Source organism: Arvicanthis niloticus, chromosome 10 (assembly GCF_011762505.2).
Source record: "Arvicanthis niloticus isolate mArvNil1 chromosome 10, mArvNil1.pat.X, whole genome shotgun sequence".
NCBI lineage: Eukaryota > Metazoa > Chordata > Mammalia > Rodentia > Muridae > Arvicanthis > Arvicanthis niloticus.
Genome location: NC_047667.1, coordinates 53,277,230 through 53,292,980, shown reverse-complemented (window position 1 = coordinate 53,292,980; position 15,751 = coordinate 53,277,230). Strand labels below are relative to the sequence as shown.

At 43.3% G+C, this 15,751-nt stretch overlaps 1 long non-coding RNA gene across 9 annotated transcripts in view; it reads left to right on the top strand.

The window, feature by feature from the left end:
• Window positions 1–321: 321 nt before the first annotated feature.
• The window catches only part of LOC143443720 (uncharacterized), a 74,108-nt gene continuing 58,678 nt past the window's right edge, over window positions 322–15,751 (top strand). For 4 of the 9 annotated variants that reach the window (XR_013112933.1, XR_013112935.1, XR_013112930.1 and 1 more), the window contains exon 1: window positions 323–840. This is a non-coding gene — a long non-coding RNA (uncharacterized LOC143443720). Of the gene's footprint in view, window positions 841–15,751 lie in introns of all 9 variants that reach the window. The other 5 variants (XR_013112937.1, XR_013112931.1, XR_013112934.1 and 2 more) reach the window with 5 other exon arrangements.

The following is a 15,751-nucleotide window of genomic DNA, read 5'->3' as shown; positions in this document are numbered from 1 at the left end:
ACAGCTAAGTAGCAGCAAGCTTTATGCCCTGTGGAGCTGGTGCACATCACTCTATTAGCTGGGTGTCACTTGTAATCACACACCATGTTTAACACGGTGATTTACTTAGGTGCTTTTGTAATAGACTTGCACAAAGCAGAAGTCAAGGTGCCTGGAACACAGTGAACATTCGTTCCGAATGCCTTTCAGCTCTGCAGGTTCTATCTATAGCTAGAGAATCTCTGGGGACGCCTTTGTTAAGCAGGAAGCTGCAGACAATTCCTTGTACCTGAGAAGGCAGACCTGTTTGGTGTTGTGTGGCTTCACTTTTCTCTTCTGGTGGTGGCAGTACATGACCCTCCTTGTCTTTCTTTCTCTCTTGGGCTCAGTTTCTAGCTGTCATGACTCCTGAGAGACGTCCCATGGGGGAGACGTCTGGTATAGGAAGGAAGTAGATAAATATCATTTGCAGATAGCAAAGTAGAAGCTTTAGGAAACAGGCCCTACAAGTTGGAATGTGGACCAGTGCTTCCTGCAAGCCTACTGTGTGCTGGCCCAAGGAACTCCATCAGCATTCCTAAGGGCGGAAATGAAGATAAGGAACGTACCACAGTAGCTTCCACTCCCACTTCCAGCAACCAGGGAGACAACTGTCCTTGAAACAAAAGCAAATCGAATTGTCAGTAGGTTTAGTTACTATGGTGGCAGTGGCTATGGAGCTCCTCTCTGCTCAGGAAAGATTGGAGGCTTGCCAATGGCTCCCAGCGTCTTGCCAATGGCTCCTCTGTGACTCCCAGCGTCTTCCTGGGCCCGGAACCTGCTCTTAAACTGGACAGGACACGGTTGACTTACTGACTTAAGGTGAGAAAACCAGATATCTTTTTTACAGCCATTCTCTCCACTCCTGCACGTTGGTATCTCCCCAGAACATACCTGCCCCATTTCTGTTTCAGTTCATTTCCTCCGAGCAATGCTCGTGCCTGTGTCAGACTTCTCCATGTGACTCTAAGCATCTCTCAAACAGCGTTCCCTTTTCTTCCTTCCACCATAGCTCAGAGCTTAGAGCGGTGTTTGATCCCTTGATCTGTGGCAATCTCAGGGGAGAAACGCACATTTTGGAGAAATGCGTGTGCCACAGTTCCTATAGATTCAAGATTCATTATCATTTTTAGCCTGTATTTCTAAGGTTCCCTTTCATAACTGAGGTGGAAGAAGGACCTTGTAGCTCTTTGAGGTGAATGATCTCTCTGAAACATATGTTGTCCCTATCTCCGAGGGAACAACCTTCGTGGTTCCTTTAGAGCCTTGGGCAGCATGTCCTGGATCCTGCTTCTGAGTTGTACAGCCGGCCCAGCTTCTCCCATGGTGGTCATTCTTTGCTTGGCTAGGTGGAGGCATTCTGTCAGGATGTGTAATTATTCATCTTTGAGGTCCTGCAACTTATTTGGCTTTTGTTGTCTTTCCTTCCCCATGCTTCTAGGATGGGGTCAAGGAGGTGGTGGGAACAACTCGATGTCTTAGAATCAAATGTTCTGTGTGGTTAGAGAAGGGGTCTAGATAGAGGCTTCCTTAGGCAACAACAGACAGACCCAGGCAGTTAGTTAATATTTTATTCTTCAATGCCATTTTAAAGAATCAACTTTACATGTCAATTGACCATGTAAAGGTGGGGTGTGAGGAGGAAACTGCCAGGGACCCCAGAGCCACACTGCTCAAGTTCAAATCTCACCTATGCCAACTTTAAAACTGTGTGATCTTGGGAATATTAGATTCCTGGTACTTCAGTTTTCATGTGTTTGAAATAAGAGCAATGATGAATATTTGCTATTATTATAAAAGTTAAATGGGTCTATAAATGTAAGGTTCCCTGACAAACGCTGGCCACCTAGTGGGTTCTCACTATTAGCTATCCCTCCCCTTAAAATTGAGCATACATGTTCTATCCGCCCAAAGTAGTTGTTAAGAGTTGTCATGAACACAATTAATTTTATATTGTAACTTTGTTGTTATTTATGGCTGGATTGATCAATACCCACTGTTTGTTATCTGCAGCATTAAATGACCAGAATACAAGAAAAGAGTCTTTTTCTTACAAGGAGAAAATGTTAGTCTAAAATGTCAGACATGTAGTTCTCTCTGCTTGCTAACATGAGGGGTATTTCTTGCTTTCTTATTCATTTCTTCGCATGGTGGGGTAAAGTGTTTGAGACTGCACTAACGAAGCAAGTCAGCCTTTGCTAGTGGCCAGCAGCATGAACTCTCATGGGTTCTCAGAGATCTGAGACCTCGGGGACTTGGTTGGTTTCAGATGGCATCACTATATTGGAATGGAAGTTGACTTGGCCAATGGTAGTGTGGCGCCTGACACCCCATTTTCACAGTAGTGAAAATATTTAGTTGATTGGCTTGAAATTTCATTGTCACTAAAATTGCTCATACTTATTCCTTTCTAAGTGTTGTTTACATCAATGTGTGCATCATGCAGGGATCAAATCAGGGTAACCATCAAATCCATAGTCTTAAATATTTAGCATTTCTCTGTGATGAGAACATTGAAAAATAATGTTTGCTTAGTCGTTTTGAAATTTACAACCTTATATTTACAACTTTATATTTAACCTTTTTGTATGTAGCAAAACACTATAGAACTCGCTCCTCTTGTCAGCTCGTTCCAAGCTCTCTAACGACCTCTGTACCCGCGAGCTCCATAGATGAGATTAGTGTTTCTAGATTCCACATCTGAGTGAGATTATGCGGTATTAGTTTTTCTGTGTCTGGCTTGTTTCACTCTTCATGGTCTTCACACTCATCCATGTTGCCACAAATGACAGGACTTCATCTTCCTTTTATGACTGAATTATATTCAATCAAACTAGACGAGTCTCAGTGGACACAGGTCAATGCCAGGAACATGTTTTCTTCCTATTGGAGTGCAGTATCTCTCAGGCAAGGGATCTCTAGCTATTTTTGAAAGCGTGTATGAAGTCCAGAATTCAGCCAGATGCTGCGGCCTGCCCCTCCTCTTCCCTCTCCCCTGCTCCTCCTCCTCATGCTGGTGCTAAATCCCTGGACCTACTGTCTATCAGGCAACAGTTCTATCACAAAAGCCCTACTTTGCTTTTCTGGTGCTTTAGTGTTGAGCTGTGGATGATGTTACAAGGTGCTGTCCATGGGCTTGACTGGGTTAATGCCCTGAAACAGATGGATCCACACTGCTGACAAATGCAGAGAAATCTGAAAGAATGAAAGCTGATGGCAGGTAAACTTCTGAAAACCTTGAATTCAAACATGAATGTCATATTCCTGATGATAAGTTCAAAATTCCTAGTTAACTTCCTTCTCTACTGAAGAAGAGACAGCAGATGAAAGCTATATATTTTGTAAATTGACTACTAATATTTAATGAGATAACAGTGTAAGACATGCCATATTTTTACTATAGGGGACATAACTTTTCCCTGACTCATAATGTACTTTAGTACCTTGCAGTCAGTGAGAAAAAAATACTGTAAGAAATTCCATTTTCACGAAGTTAATTGAATCTCGGATAAACTCTAGCTTATCCTTTCATTAGTAGCATTGTCAAGATTTCTGGAGTTCCTCCTGCTCGTAGGATGCTGTGACACATGATAAGATAAGTTGGGGTAAATGAAACAAGACAGTGAGACCATGTAAAGGACAGCTCAGTTCACTGATCAACAGCGTGAAGGCAGAAAGTACAGGAAGCAATGAAGGATGTGTTTGGAAGTAGAGGCTTCTACAGGAAGTAATAACAAAGATTTCAACAACCCACATGCCATTTACTGAGCATTTAGCACCCATTAAATATTGTGCTAAGTTCTTGGCAAGATTGAAAATCTGCAGATACTACTGTTAGTCTCATTTCTCAGGTGGACATACCGAGGCACAAAGAGGATTAATGTATTGCCAAGGCTTGTGTCCAGGCATCTGACTCCAGAGCCTGAACAAAACATTAGAGTGGTAATGTGTAAGGAAGCCCCTGAGCTCCTTATTAAGATATTTAACTAGTCACTTTCCTGAGCTGGGAAACACCTGTCTTTTCCCACCACCATTAAAAAAAAATCTTTCTGGGAATATTTTTATATAAAGATGAGTAGATTAGGGCTGAAGACAATTATGAGGATAACGGCTAGTCCGACCTTGGACTAGCCACTCAGCCTACCCAAGCTGAAATGTTCTCAACTATAAAACTAGGATACAATAATTCCAGGGTCATCGTCACCGGGGTCAAGTTGAATGTCATTTATAAACTTGACAGGGTGAAATCTGAAGCCATTCACGGCAGCAAAGTGGCACCAAATAGTCTCTTTCACAAAGGTTATCAGTTCCAATTATCTATCTACAATAAGCGGTTATCCTTGAATAATGATTCGATCATCGGTCTTCCGTCTGCAAACAAGTGCTTCAAGGCTAGTGGTGACATCTCTTCACACCTTATAGTCCTCACAATAGCACAGCTCTTGCTGAAGTTTTAATGACTCCAGAACCCATTCTCAGCAAGATAGAGCTGGGGATATCACCAATTTCATCAACCCACTAGAATATGACCTTGTAGAAGAGAAGTCATCGAGAAGCGGTGACTTGTTGAGGGGCCAGGCAAGGTGTGATAATAGGTCAGAAGCAATGTAGACAAAGAAAGGCCCCATATTACAGCAAGACATGCATGGTAGACAAATGTATCTTAGAAGAAATGTCTAAAAGGAATGTCCTGAGGATATCCCACTGGCCCTGGCCTGTCTATGCCTGCATGCCCCTGTCTGGTTTTACCTTGCTTCTATCATCCCCTACGGTAGGATATTGATGTGACTGGAGAATTCCTTGGGGATTCATTTAAAAGTCTCTATATACTTCACCTTCCTTGTTTGAAAAAAAAATAAGACTGTGTCTGCATGTGATGTGTTCTAAAATATGAATTATAATGACTGTTCACTAGTTCTCTATTTAAAGGCAGTAACTAGGCTAGCTCTTTTACATAAATTATCTCACACAAACCAAAATCACCATCACCATCACCATCACCATCACCATCATCATCATCATCACCACCACCACCACCCTCATGCTTTGTTGCTGAGGAAGCTCCTGAATCAGTGACCTGGCTTGTAAGTGATGGAGTCCAGACTCTAAACCAGTTCCACACACCAAAGACCTTGGTATTGTAGCTAGGAAATTTTGTTCCTGCTTGTGTGGCATAAAATTGACCACATCACTGGCCTTTAAATATCTTGTCTATAAGTAAGATATAAATAGCAGGATACAACCACACCTTCGCTGCTTACTACCCAGATACTTATGAGGCCAAACAAAATGAAGTAGTTTGCTAGTTTGTTTTATGCTGCTGTAACAAAATTCCTGACACGTATTTATGAAGAAATAAGATCTCTTTAGCTTGCAGATTTGGAGTTTCCAGGGTGTAAAGATTACAGTGTCTCAGCCTTGCTGAGGATATCATGACAGGCGCCCTCACAGTGGCAAAGTGCAATTAGAGAGAATCGTTATTTGAAGAAATATTGAGCCAGCATCCAGGGAGGGGCTGGCATTTCTCTTTTAATGATAGTTCTTCTTTTACTAATTAATTGCTGTCCCATGAGAATTATGTTAATCCTTTAAAATGGAAACTTCCCTAATAATCTGATGGCCTTCCTAGTTCCCCCAACTTCCTCAACATCCAACACCCGAGCCTGTGGGGGACACACTGAAGCCATATCTAACCACAGCAGATAGTGAATGTGGTGATATTCTTTTAAATCATGCATCCCTCTGTACAGGCCAATGGTACTCAGACACTGGATATTCTTTAATTAACCCATCCCCTGTGGCCTCTGTCCTCAGGGTTAGACTTCTGTTTGAAGTGCTTCGCCCAGGCTGTAATTCTTGGGAAATTCTGCTCCTACTTCAGAGGCTCATGAGCAAAGCTTTCATTGCCTTCCTCATCCATTTTCCCAGCTAGCAAGTGAAGATGAAGAGGGCAACTTGCCCTTGAAATCCCTGGAGAGAGGCACTGTCTAATACAAAGTATCATTTAGGGGGGAAATATCCATCCAAAGCTGATGCACACCAAGTGTCTATTTCTTAACTGTTTTTTAACAGATGCACGGACATGACAAGGGGTGAACAAGCCACAGGGTCATTCTGAACAGTGTGCTCCGAGGAAGCAGGTGAAGGCCTCAGCTGCCTGCTCAAGGCTGTAGACATGCAGCATTACGTTCAAGTGAAATAAGTTTTCCCGGTCCTTACAAATCTTTCCCACAGTGACAGCCTGGCACTGGCCAAATCTAGGAAGAATCGGATCTGGTGGGATGCCCTGAGAGTGCTGTGTGAAACTATGTGACCAGATGGCCAGATGGCATTTTTAACGTAGCATGTACTGTGGACTTGAGAGTGCAGCAAGAACGCAGGCTTGGTCCCATCTGCCAGGTGATGCTATTAAAAGCCGAACAGACATAACACCCATCCTTCCTGATCCATAATCTGACGTTTCCTGGAACACATTGGCATGTCTGTATTTGCTGGATCTGTGAACACAGCGCCTCTGAACTCAAGATCACATTAGCAGCAGCCCTGGCTGCATACTGTACTGGAAACTTTATGTTTGATCTACTGTGCTCACAGCTAAGTGAGAAAGGACGGAGATTGTATGGTACAAGGGCATGGCTCTTGCTTGGTGATCCTCCCACTCAGAAGCAGGAAGGAACCAGGAATTCTGGCAGGAGGCGGGAGGTCAGTGTGAGTTTCAGAATGGAGCCAAACATGCTGAGCTTGTAAAAGGCAGATGCTAGCAAAAGAGCAGAAGGGCTAAAAATGGGGACTTTACGTCTGCATCTTGACATTACTAGACACATGACCTTGAGCAGGTCAGTCAGTCAGTCTCTCCCCATCCTTGCCTGTTATTCTTGCCATAGAGGGCAAGTGTGCACTGAAGCACTTTGTGGACCACAGAACACATTCATGTTAAGGATTAAGTGGACAGCAGACACTCGGAGATATTCCTGTTTGCATGCACAGCACTTAGGTCACGACTTGGCATAGGGTGAATGCTTAATTATGTTTGGGGACTAATGGCAAGAATCATTGAGCTGCAGGAGATGGGACTGGTAATGAGCTTGGCTGACCTAGAAGACAGAATTACCAATGAGTCCAATTTGCTTCACATCTGCACAGGTGAGAGAGGTTAAGGGCATTCTCATACACGCAGCCCTAAATAGTCAAGATATGCCCTATTTCTAAATGACCACCGAGCCTTCTGTGATGGGAGAAAGTTTCCTGTAGTTTCCTAGGACTCACTGAAGTTATCTGTGTGTTTGTTTAAAGTGAAATGACTAATAATATGGAATCACATTAAAAAAAAAAAAACCAACCATTGTGGTCATCAATCCCTGTGCAATTACAAAAACAAGAAATAAATTTATAAATTAAACCGAAGTAAATTCAAATTCAAATGGGCACTAACTTAATTGAATGGATGATGCTGTTTTCATGGAACGGAGTTGACCTAGGTGTGAACAGGGTACAGAGCATTAGGGAAAAACTTTTTATTTAATTCTTTCCAATGCTTAACTTTTTTGGCCATCTCACACATGTATTCAATGTATTATGGTTATTCTCACACCACCCCACTGTCATCTCTGATTCCCTTTTGAGCCTGTTGACACCCTTCTTCCCAGCTACTCTCCCTCCTATTCCACCTCTCTCTGTCTCTGCATCTCTTTGTCTCTGTCTATCTGTTGCTCTGTCTGTCTGTGTGTGAAAGCTTTGTGTGGGTGGTCGTAGCTTCTATGTGCTCCTGATGGCAATGGTCACGTCATGTCGAGAAGACAGAATTGTATAGCACTTCCCTGAGTCCTCTAGCTCTACAATCTTCTCGCCTCTTCTGTGATCTTTCCTAAGCCTTGAAGGGGCGATGCAGATTCCTATTTAGGGCTGAGCACTCAATTGTCAGTTATCCTCAGCACTTACTGTGCTTAGGTCTGTGCTTCAACTGTCACCTACTGCAGAATCCTGTACAAGGCTGAGAGCAGCACTAGTCTATAGATACACACATAAATGTTTAGAAGGAAGCTTTGACTACATGTCAATTCAGCAAAATAACAATACCAGGGACTCCCCTCCAGCCTGTGGCTTCCCTTCCTTGCTATATGCTTTTGACCAAGTTTACAGTACTAGGCATGTTATTTTCCCTGTAGAGTGGGGTTCAGATCTGGTCAAAGAGTAGTTGGTTATCCAAAAACAGTCATGCCCCTGTTGCACCATTGGACATCTTTTATCTGCAAGGCTAGTATTGAAGCATTTGGGGTCCACATCTGGGTAAGATTATTGAGGGTTTTTTTCTCCCCCAACAACCTGAAGAACACCTTCTGGCATTACAAATACCAGACAAGATGGAGCTTCCAGCTCAGTTCTAGGTTGATTTCTTGATTACATGTATCACCTCTGTCCAAAATATGTATTATCTTCAGTGATAGGACTTTTGATCTGGCTGGCAACCGCTTGTCTGTATTGCTTTGGGAGCCTCACAGTGCTTTCTGGCCAGCAACTTATTGGGAGATATTAAAAGGACATTCTTTTGAATGTAGCATGTGTATACCCTCAATTTCTATATAATGGTTAATTTCTATCTCCACATTTAAAAGTCATTTCACTGTATAACATTTGCTCTGTGACACTTGATAAGAAGACAGCACTACACAGATTCTTATCCTGTTATTTTCTTCTCAGGGACAATAAATAGTATTACTGGTACTAAATGTATTCATTCAAAAGTTGTTCTCTGAGAACTTACTATGTTCCAGATGGCACTTCTAGCTGTTTGGACCACACTAATAAAATATTTTAAAAAATTACAAGAGCCTAATTCTGATGGTGGAGGATAGTAAAAAACCAAAACTCCTAAGTATGTAAGTATATAGCATGCTAGAAGTTAATATGTGAAAACCAAACAGGCAAGATAAGTAGATATTTTTTTTAGTTATATATGGAAACATGGACAGATACTTCGATTTTTAGCAGCATGGCATTGGGTATCCCTGAGGAGGTCACAACTGAGCAAAAGCAGCAAGGAAGTGAGGAGTAAGTGTTAGGCAGAGAGAAAGGTCAGTAGAAAGACTTCGTGTACCTGAGGCAGACACCGAGGGGACAGCTGGGAGCGACAGGAGGGGGCGTGGCCAAAGGTAATGGACAGCCAGACCTTGGAAGGGTGGGCAGTTATTCTGAATGAGATGGGATCTGCTTAGAGGATGGGGAGACAACCCATGTCAGATTACGAGTGACATTTAGTAGCAGCCAGGCTGTGGGATTGATGTTGGACTGTGAGGTGATAAGCCTTGATTAAAGCTTTTCTTTAGAGCGATGCAGAAGGACTATGATAATGACTCAGACCAAGATGGTAGCAGCAGACACAGAGCTAGAATTCAGTTTCTGCACATTATAAGTATAGAGCCAAAGAAAACGGGAGAAGATAAAACTAAACTTGAGAATTGGAGTGATAGTGGTTGTCACCAACTGAAATAGAAAAGACACGTGGGCAGTTCCGTTTTATTTTTTTTTTATTATTTTATTTTTACACTTAAAAAAATCTTTTGGCTTAGAGGAGACTGTGGACAACTTTTCTTGGTCATTCTGAATCTGGGCTCATATGAAACTAGCCTTCTCCAATTTGTGTGCCATGTGAGATTGAAGTAGGTGCAGACCTTCTGTGGCCTGCCTGTGGGTGAAGTCTTCACCAGTGTGGTCTTCCAGAGTGAGCTCCAGGCCATGGCAGCCTTCCCTTGGGCCTCAGTTTCCACATGTGTAATTGAGGACGGAGGACAGACGCTCTTGCAGCCTGTGTGCCTTAGGTGTACCAGACATGCACCAGAGGTGAGGTCAGCACCACTTCCACCTTGGCTTCCCCAAAACATAGGTGATGGCATTGTAAAAGGGAGCTGTGACTGGGAAGGATAGAGGCTCACAGTGAAACTGACCAGTCAGAGATGATAGCCCAGATGAGGCAGTTCCTTCTGCCTCTGCTCTCATGCTAAAACCAACAAGGAGCCGCCAAGAGACAGAAAGAAGCAGAACATTAAACACCACGGAAACTTTACTTTGAATGAAATTGTCACTGTTGCCCAGCAGATACCACCAGTCTTTGGCCACAGAACCTTCTGGAACTATGAAAGAGGTTGTGGGTACTGCGGTCTGTATGGTGGCCACTCTCATGGCATCAACAATGCTACGGTGCTGTGCTCATCTGCTTAAGAAGCAACTAGAGAAAGTATTTCAATATAAGATCATCTGACAGCCAAAAATATATACTTAATTTTTTTTTTAAATTTCATGTGTATGGGTGTTTTGCCTCCATGGATATCTATGTGCCACATGACTGCAGGGTTTCTTTAAGTAAATGTCAAAATCACAAGTCTTTCGGATGTAAATAATTGAACTCACATACTTTAGAGCTGAGGTTTTAGTTCGGCTGCTTGTTGCTTGCCTGAGTTTAGATAAATAGCAAACTCTCAGTGACTTTGTTTTGTTTATAGAGATGTGTGTTACATACAATCAAACAGCATTGTGGGAATAAAGTATGTCAACAGCATCCACAATGCCTAAGAAGTAACACATGTTTAAACGTTAGCTGCTGTTATTGTCTGCCATCTTTATTAATTTTAATATATGGAGCAAACATTGCTAGGTTAGTTGTGGCAGATTTCAGTTGTGGTAGGGCTGCTTTGATTCTGCCATTATGGAAATGCTAACCTAATAGACTGATTTCTTTTGAGACAGTAATTTCAGTTCCCACCTCTGTTGCTAAATATAAGAACCGACTTTGGTTCCACGTATTCAGGAGATGCTCATTATTCATTAGTTCCATTGTCTCCTTTAGCCTGAGTTTAAACTGAGTGGGTTTCTTACTTGGTTTGTAGAACTCCATTTAATCACATGGTGTATTTACTTAACAAAGGTTTATGGAGTTTCTGCTCTGTGGTAGTCAGTGTGGGATCTGCAAAACTCAATCAGCCTGGAAGACTCCCTTCGGAGGGCTTATGGTCAATCGAAGACAGTGAAAGGCAGTCATTAAAACAAGATGAAGAAGGGGTCACAGTGGGGGCACTGATGGCACGCCGTGGCTGTGAGAGAAGATGACTTCTGTTTGGGCTAAGTTTTATCAAAAAAGTTTTACCATAGGAGGCAGAACAAGGGGAGAGAAAGAGTATTCTGGGAAATGGGGAGTTGCTTATGCTGAGGGGAAGAAGGGAAGAAGAGAGAGAGAGAGAGAGAGAGAGAGAGAGAGAGAGAGAGAGAGAGAGACCAACAGAGGGAGAGACAGAGACAGGGAAGCAGAGAGAGAGACGGAGACAGAGACACAGAGAGAGACAGAGAGAGGTAGAAACAGAGATAGGGAGGCAGAGAAAGGCAGACACACACAGAGAGAGACAGAGACAGAGAGACAGAGCGACTCTGAGAATATGGGGAGAGGAGAGAAAGGAGGTCTTCTCTGTGCTTATAAACTAGATGGAGAGCATGGACAGACTGCAGTTCCCCTTCTAAATCTGAGCTTCCCTTGAGCCTGGCAAGCCTCCTTTTTCACAGATCATCTGGTGCTGCTGGCTTCATGTCAAGCTCGCACTAAATACTGAGGACAAACCCAAGAACAAGATATTGGGGATCACAAGGTCATCCAAAATTTCAACTCCAGCCACAAAGTCAAATCCTCTCAGCTCAGCTAACTTACTTAAAAATTACCTTCTACCTCCTTAAGCCCAGCAATCCGCCAGCCAGCCCCACCAGCTCCCTGCCCTTCCTCACCTCACTTTGGCCCCTTTCCTCTTCACCTGAGTCCACATTCTGACACTCTAGCCCCTCCTTCATAACAACTCCTGGCTTCCCCACCTCAACCTCCCCCTCCCCCAGTTCCCTGTGGTAAATAGCTAGTGGAGTTGCCCTGAGACTTAAGCAAATGCCCCATTTGCCTGAGAAGCTGAGCGTGGATGAAAGACAGGGGTGCATGTTTGCAAATAAGATTTCTGGGCATCTTCAATTGCTTTCCCACCACAAGCCTTGAAGGACTTTTCTACACTGGCCATGTCATGTCATCCAGCTGTTTTCTAAATGGGGAAATTCATCTTCTTCATCTTTGAGATGGCTGAATGCCCTTCCCCATTCTCTCCAATCTCTCTTACTCCCTCCAGTTGCTGTGCTTGCTTCAGATAAGACAGACGGACAAATGTGCATCACTATCTGAGACAGTTTCTCCAAACTACCGCACATACAGGAACATGGTCTTTCTATTAGGTGCCTGCCATGTGTCTCCAAGATTAATCCACCCATCCACCCACACACACCTTTTTAAAAAAAATTTTTGCTTTGCTCCTGTCTTTTCTCACCACCCTAAGAAGAATTTGAAGTTTTTCCTGTTTCTGAGTATGTTTGTGTTATTTTTGCATGAACTTGTTTTTCCTTGAGAAAAAGTAACTAGATGCCTAAATACCTTTGGATAAATGGCTTAGCTTCAGAGTCACACTTTTCTTAATTACACATTGTAGATAAGAACTTGATTACAGTGGGGACCGAACACACTGATGGAAGAATGGGGTAAGCTATCAAAGCCCGTAGAGAACCAGGAAATGAAAAGTGACAGCTAGATGCCACTGCTGATTTGATGTCTATCACGTAGGTTACATAAATAACCTGTATCAAATAGGTAGTGCAAAATAAATAATGTGAATTTTAAAACTGCAGAGGTATGGCCAAGGTTAAAGCAACAGACAAGACATGTGGAGGTACACAGAGTTTAGCCATAGAGAGAGGCAGTTGTCACCTCAAAGACGTAGGGAGAAAAAGATGGTATTAGAACTGGGCAGCTCAGAGGAAGGAACTCTAGCAGCAGCAGTTGCCCTAGAAGTATGACGCTCCCACGAGGGGACTGGGTGCTGAAGTGGCATAGGATAGGAGAGGCCATGTCCAGTAAAAGGCAGAAGAAAAGCAACATAGGCTAGGTTGACAATGCGACCAGCCTCTGGTCACAACATATTGCCAGAAGAGTAGAGAATGCACTGGAGAGGGGGCAGTTCAAAAATACAGAGCAATGAGTGGAGCCATCCTATAAGAAAGCACCAGGTGTCAATAAACAGACTGCTACCATGAGAACAAATCAGAAACGAAACATCGAGAAAGATGTCAGCCTTAAACCTACATTTATGCCTAGAATTATTTTCTCTCTGTAAAGTGAATGTCCTGGAAGTCAGGTTACAGTCCAGCAGGCTCCAGCTAGGCGTTTAGAGGTGGGAATGCAAGCAGCTCTCTAACTTTTCCTATTCTTCTACAGCTCGTTTTCTGCTTTATTCCTACTTCTTCTTGTTGTTTTCTTTTTTTAAAAAGAAAGCTTAGTTATTGAATAATTGTTAGCACATAGCATGCATCTGATGCTCTCCCCGGAGGCTTCCCACTTTGCTTGGTATCAGTCAATCAGCATGCTTCCCTCTCGACAGTATTAACATCCAAGATGGTGAAATAAACAAGCTCATTAAAAAGCAAGTTGCTACATGAAGCGAACACCTTAGAGTAATAAAGCTTGGCATCCTCCATGGTGCGCCCAGGGAAATGGTATTAACAGCCTTGACAGTGGTCTGTGTTTAAGGGAAAAGCTCAGAAGGAAGCCATGGAAGTCAGTCAGCCTTCTCCATTTATAACACCACAGGGAAATAACAGGCCCATGTCCTCAGAGAGAAACGTTTAGATGCCACACTTGCAGGAGAATTTTTTCACTCACATAGCGGGATGTTGCCCATTCGTTCAACATTTATAGAGCCTAAGTGACATGTGCCATGCTGGGATCTGGGCATCTAAGGATAAACAAGAAAGCATCCTGCCCACAAGAGGGCTCCTGCTCTGTTGAGTGAGGCTTCGGATGGGTAAACAGCCACAGGGAAAGGGTTAGTGGATAAGGAGCTTGAAGAAAACAAGAAAGAATTAACTTGATTAGGGAAGGCAGACGGGATGGAGACAACAGTTCAGAGACTGTATCTTCTTTATTGATTTCGGGATCAGTTAATCCAGCATCAAGTGTGGAGTATTGCTAAGAGCTTTGCTGACAAGTCTTGCTTTCTACACTAACTGAACTAGTTGGTGAAATGTTTTACCAGAGACCATGCGACATGACACAGCTTGAATTGTTGAATCTACTCCCTACCTCCAGCCACCCCTACATGGCTGGGAACTTAAGTGCACACAGCATCCAAGCTGCTCATGATGTCCTGAGATGAGTGCTTGACTGAGGTGGTCAGGGTTCCCAGGAGGGCAGTCTACAGAGAATTAACTTGAGTTGACAATCAGCTTATGTAGCCTTTACATGTCTAAGATGAAATTTGTGAGATTTCGGTTGAACTGATCTGATTGTTGAATAAATTTGGAGGTTCAAGGCTTACTTTTCCTCTTTGACCTAAAAGAGGAATCCAAGTAGCTCTTAATCTATAGAAGTATGAGGAACTTAACCCTTATCAAATCTATACTACCAGCTTTGGAATCCTGATTGCTGTTCAGTTCATTAATTTTCCAACATTTCTATTAAATAGGTAGGTTTTCTTCATTCTTTTAAGTCTGTATCTTAGTCTTGAGTCTTAGTAAAAGGAATTTGGCATTCCTGTGAGCTTTGAGAACTAAAGACATAAGAGGTGGGAAGGGTGGAGCTGAGATCTGGCTGACCTTCCCACAAAACACCCCACAGACTCAGCCTGGGTCTGGGCAGCCTCCTGGTTCTCAGTTTGCTTCGCAGGTGGCTGCAGCTCCAGCCATATTCTTGGGTGTCCTTGGAGTACCATTTGGCTGGTGAGTCAGGATGCTTGGCAGGCCCATACCAGTCTGTGCTTCATTTCCAGGTGATTGTTGCAACAGACCTTCTTGTCAAGGGAGAAACACCCAGTCCCCAGGTCTCAGCGTCACTTTAGAAAGAAAGGGGTCATCAGATGTTTGTATAAGTGCATTATTTGCTAAAGAAAGCTTCTATGTTGGCTAATTTCTTCAGAAGTATTTTTTACTTGTCCCTTTCTGAGCTTGTATTGGTTAGATTGATCTGGATTGAGGCCTGAGACTGGATTTTTCCCAGTAGGCTGTGGGAGGTATTGTTGTGTCTCTTCTCTAGCCAGCATTCACCCACAGCCTTGTCCAGCTCCCCAGAGATAGCTCATAAGAATTTCTTGAGTGATTATGTTCCAATAACAACCAGAAAAGGCCACCAGGGCAGTTCTGTGAGATCACCCTAGGCTGTGGGTTCAAGTGAACTGTGCCCAAAGGCTCATGTGTTTGAATGTTTGTTCCCCAAACGGGAGACTCTATTTCAGAAGGTTATGGAACCTTGAGGAGGCAGAGCCTCACTGGAGGAAGTGGGCTGCTGAGATAAACTTTGAGGTTTATATCTGAGCTGCATTTCCTGTCAGCTCTCTGCTTCCTGGCTCAGATGCAATGTGACCATCTGCCTCATGCACCCGCTTCCCTGCCTGCCCTCTGTGGTAGACTGTATCCCTTCTTAGACTGTGAGCCCAAAATACCCTTCCTTGCTTAATTTGCTTCTGTCGGGTGTTTGGTCACAGCAATGAGGAATGTAATTAATATAAACGGCCACTGTTGGGAACAGAAGCATGGTGATCCTGGTACCTCTCCTGTGCCCGCTGGGTACCATTATCACCAAGTTTCCCAACAGAAGTAGAAATCATAGTGTTCAAATGTTATAAATCTTGGGGTTAAGTTCCACTTGCTCATGCTGGATCTCTAGTCTAGATAA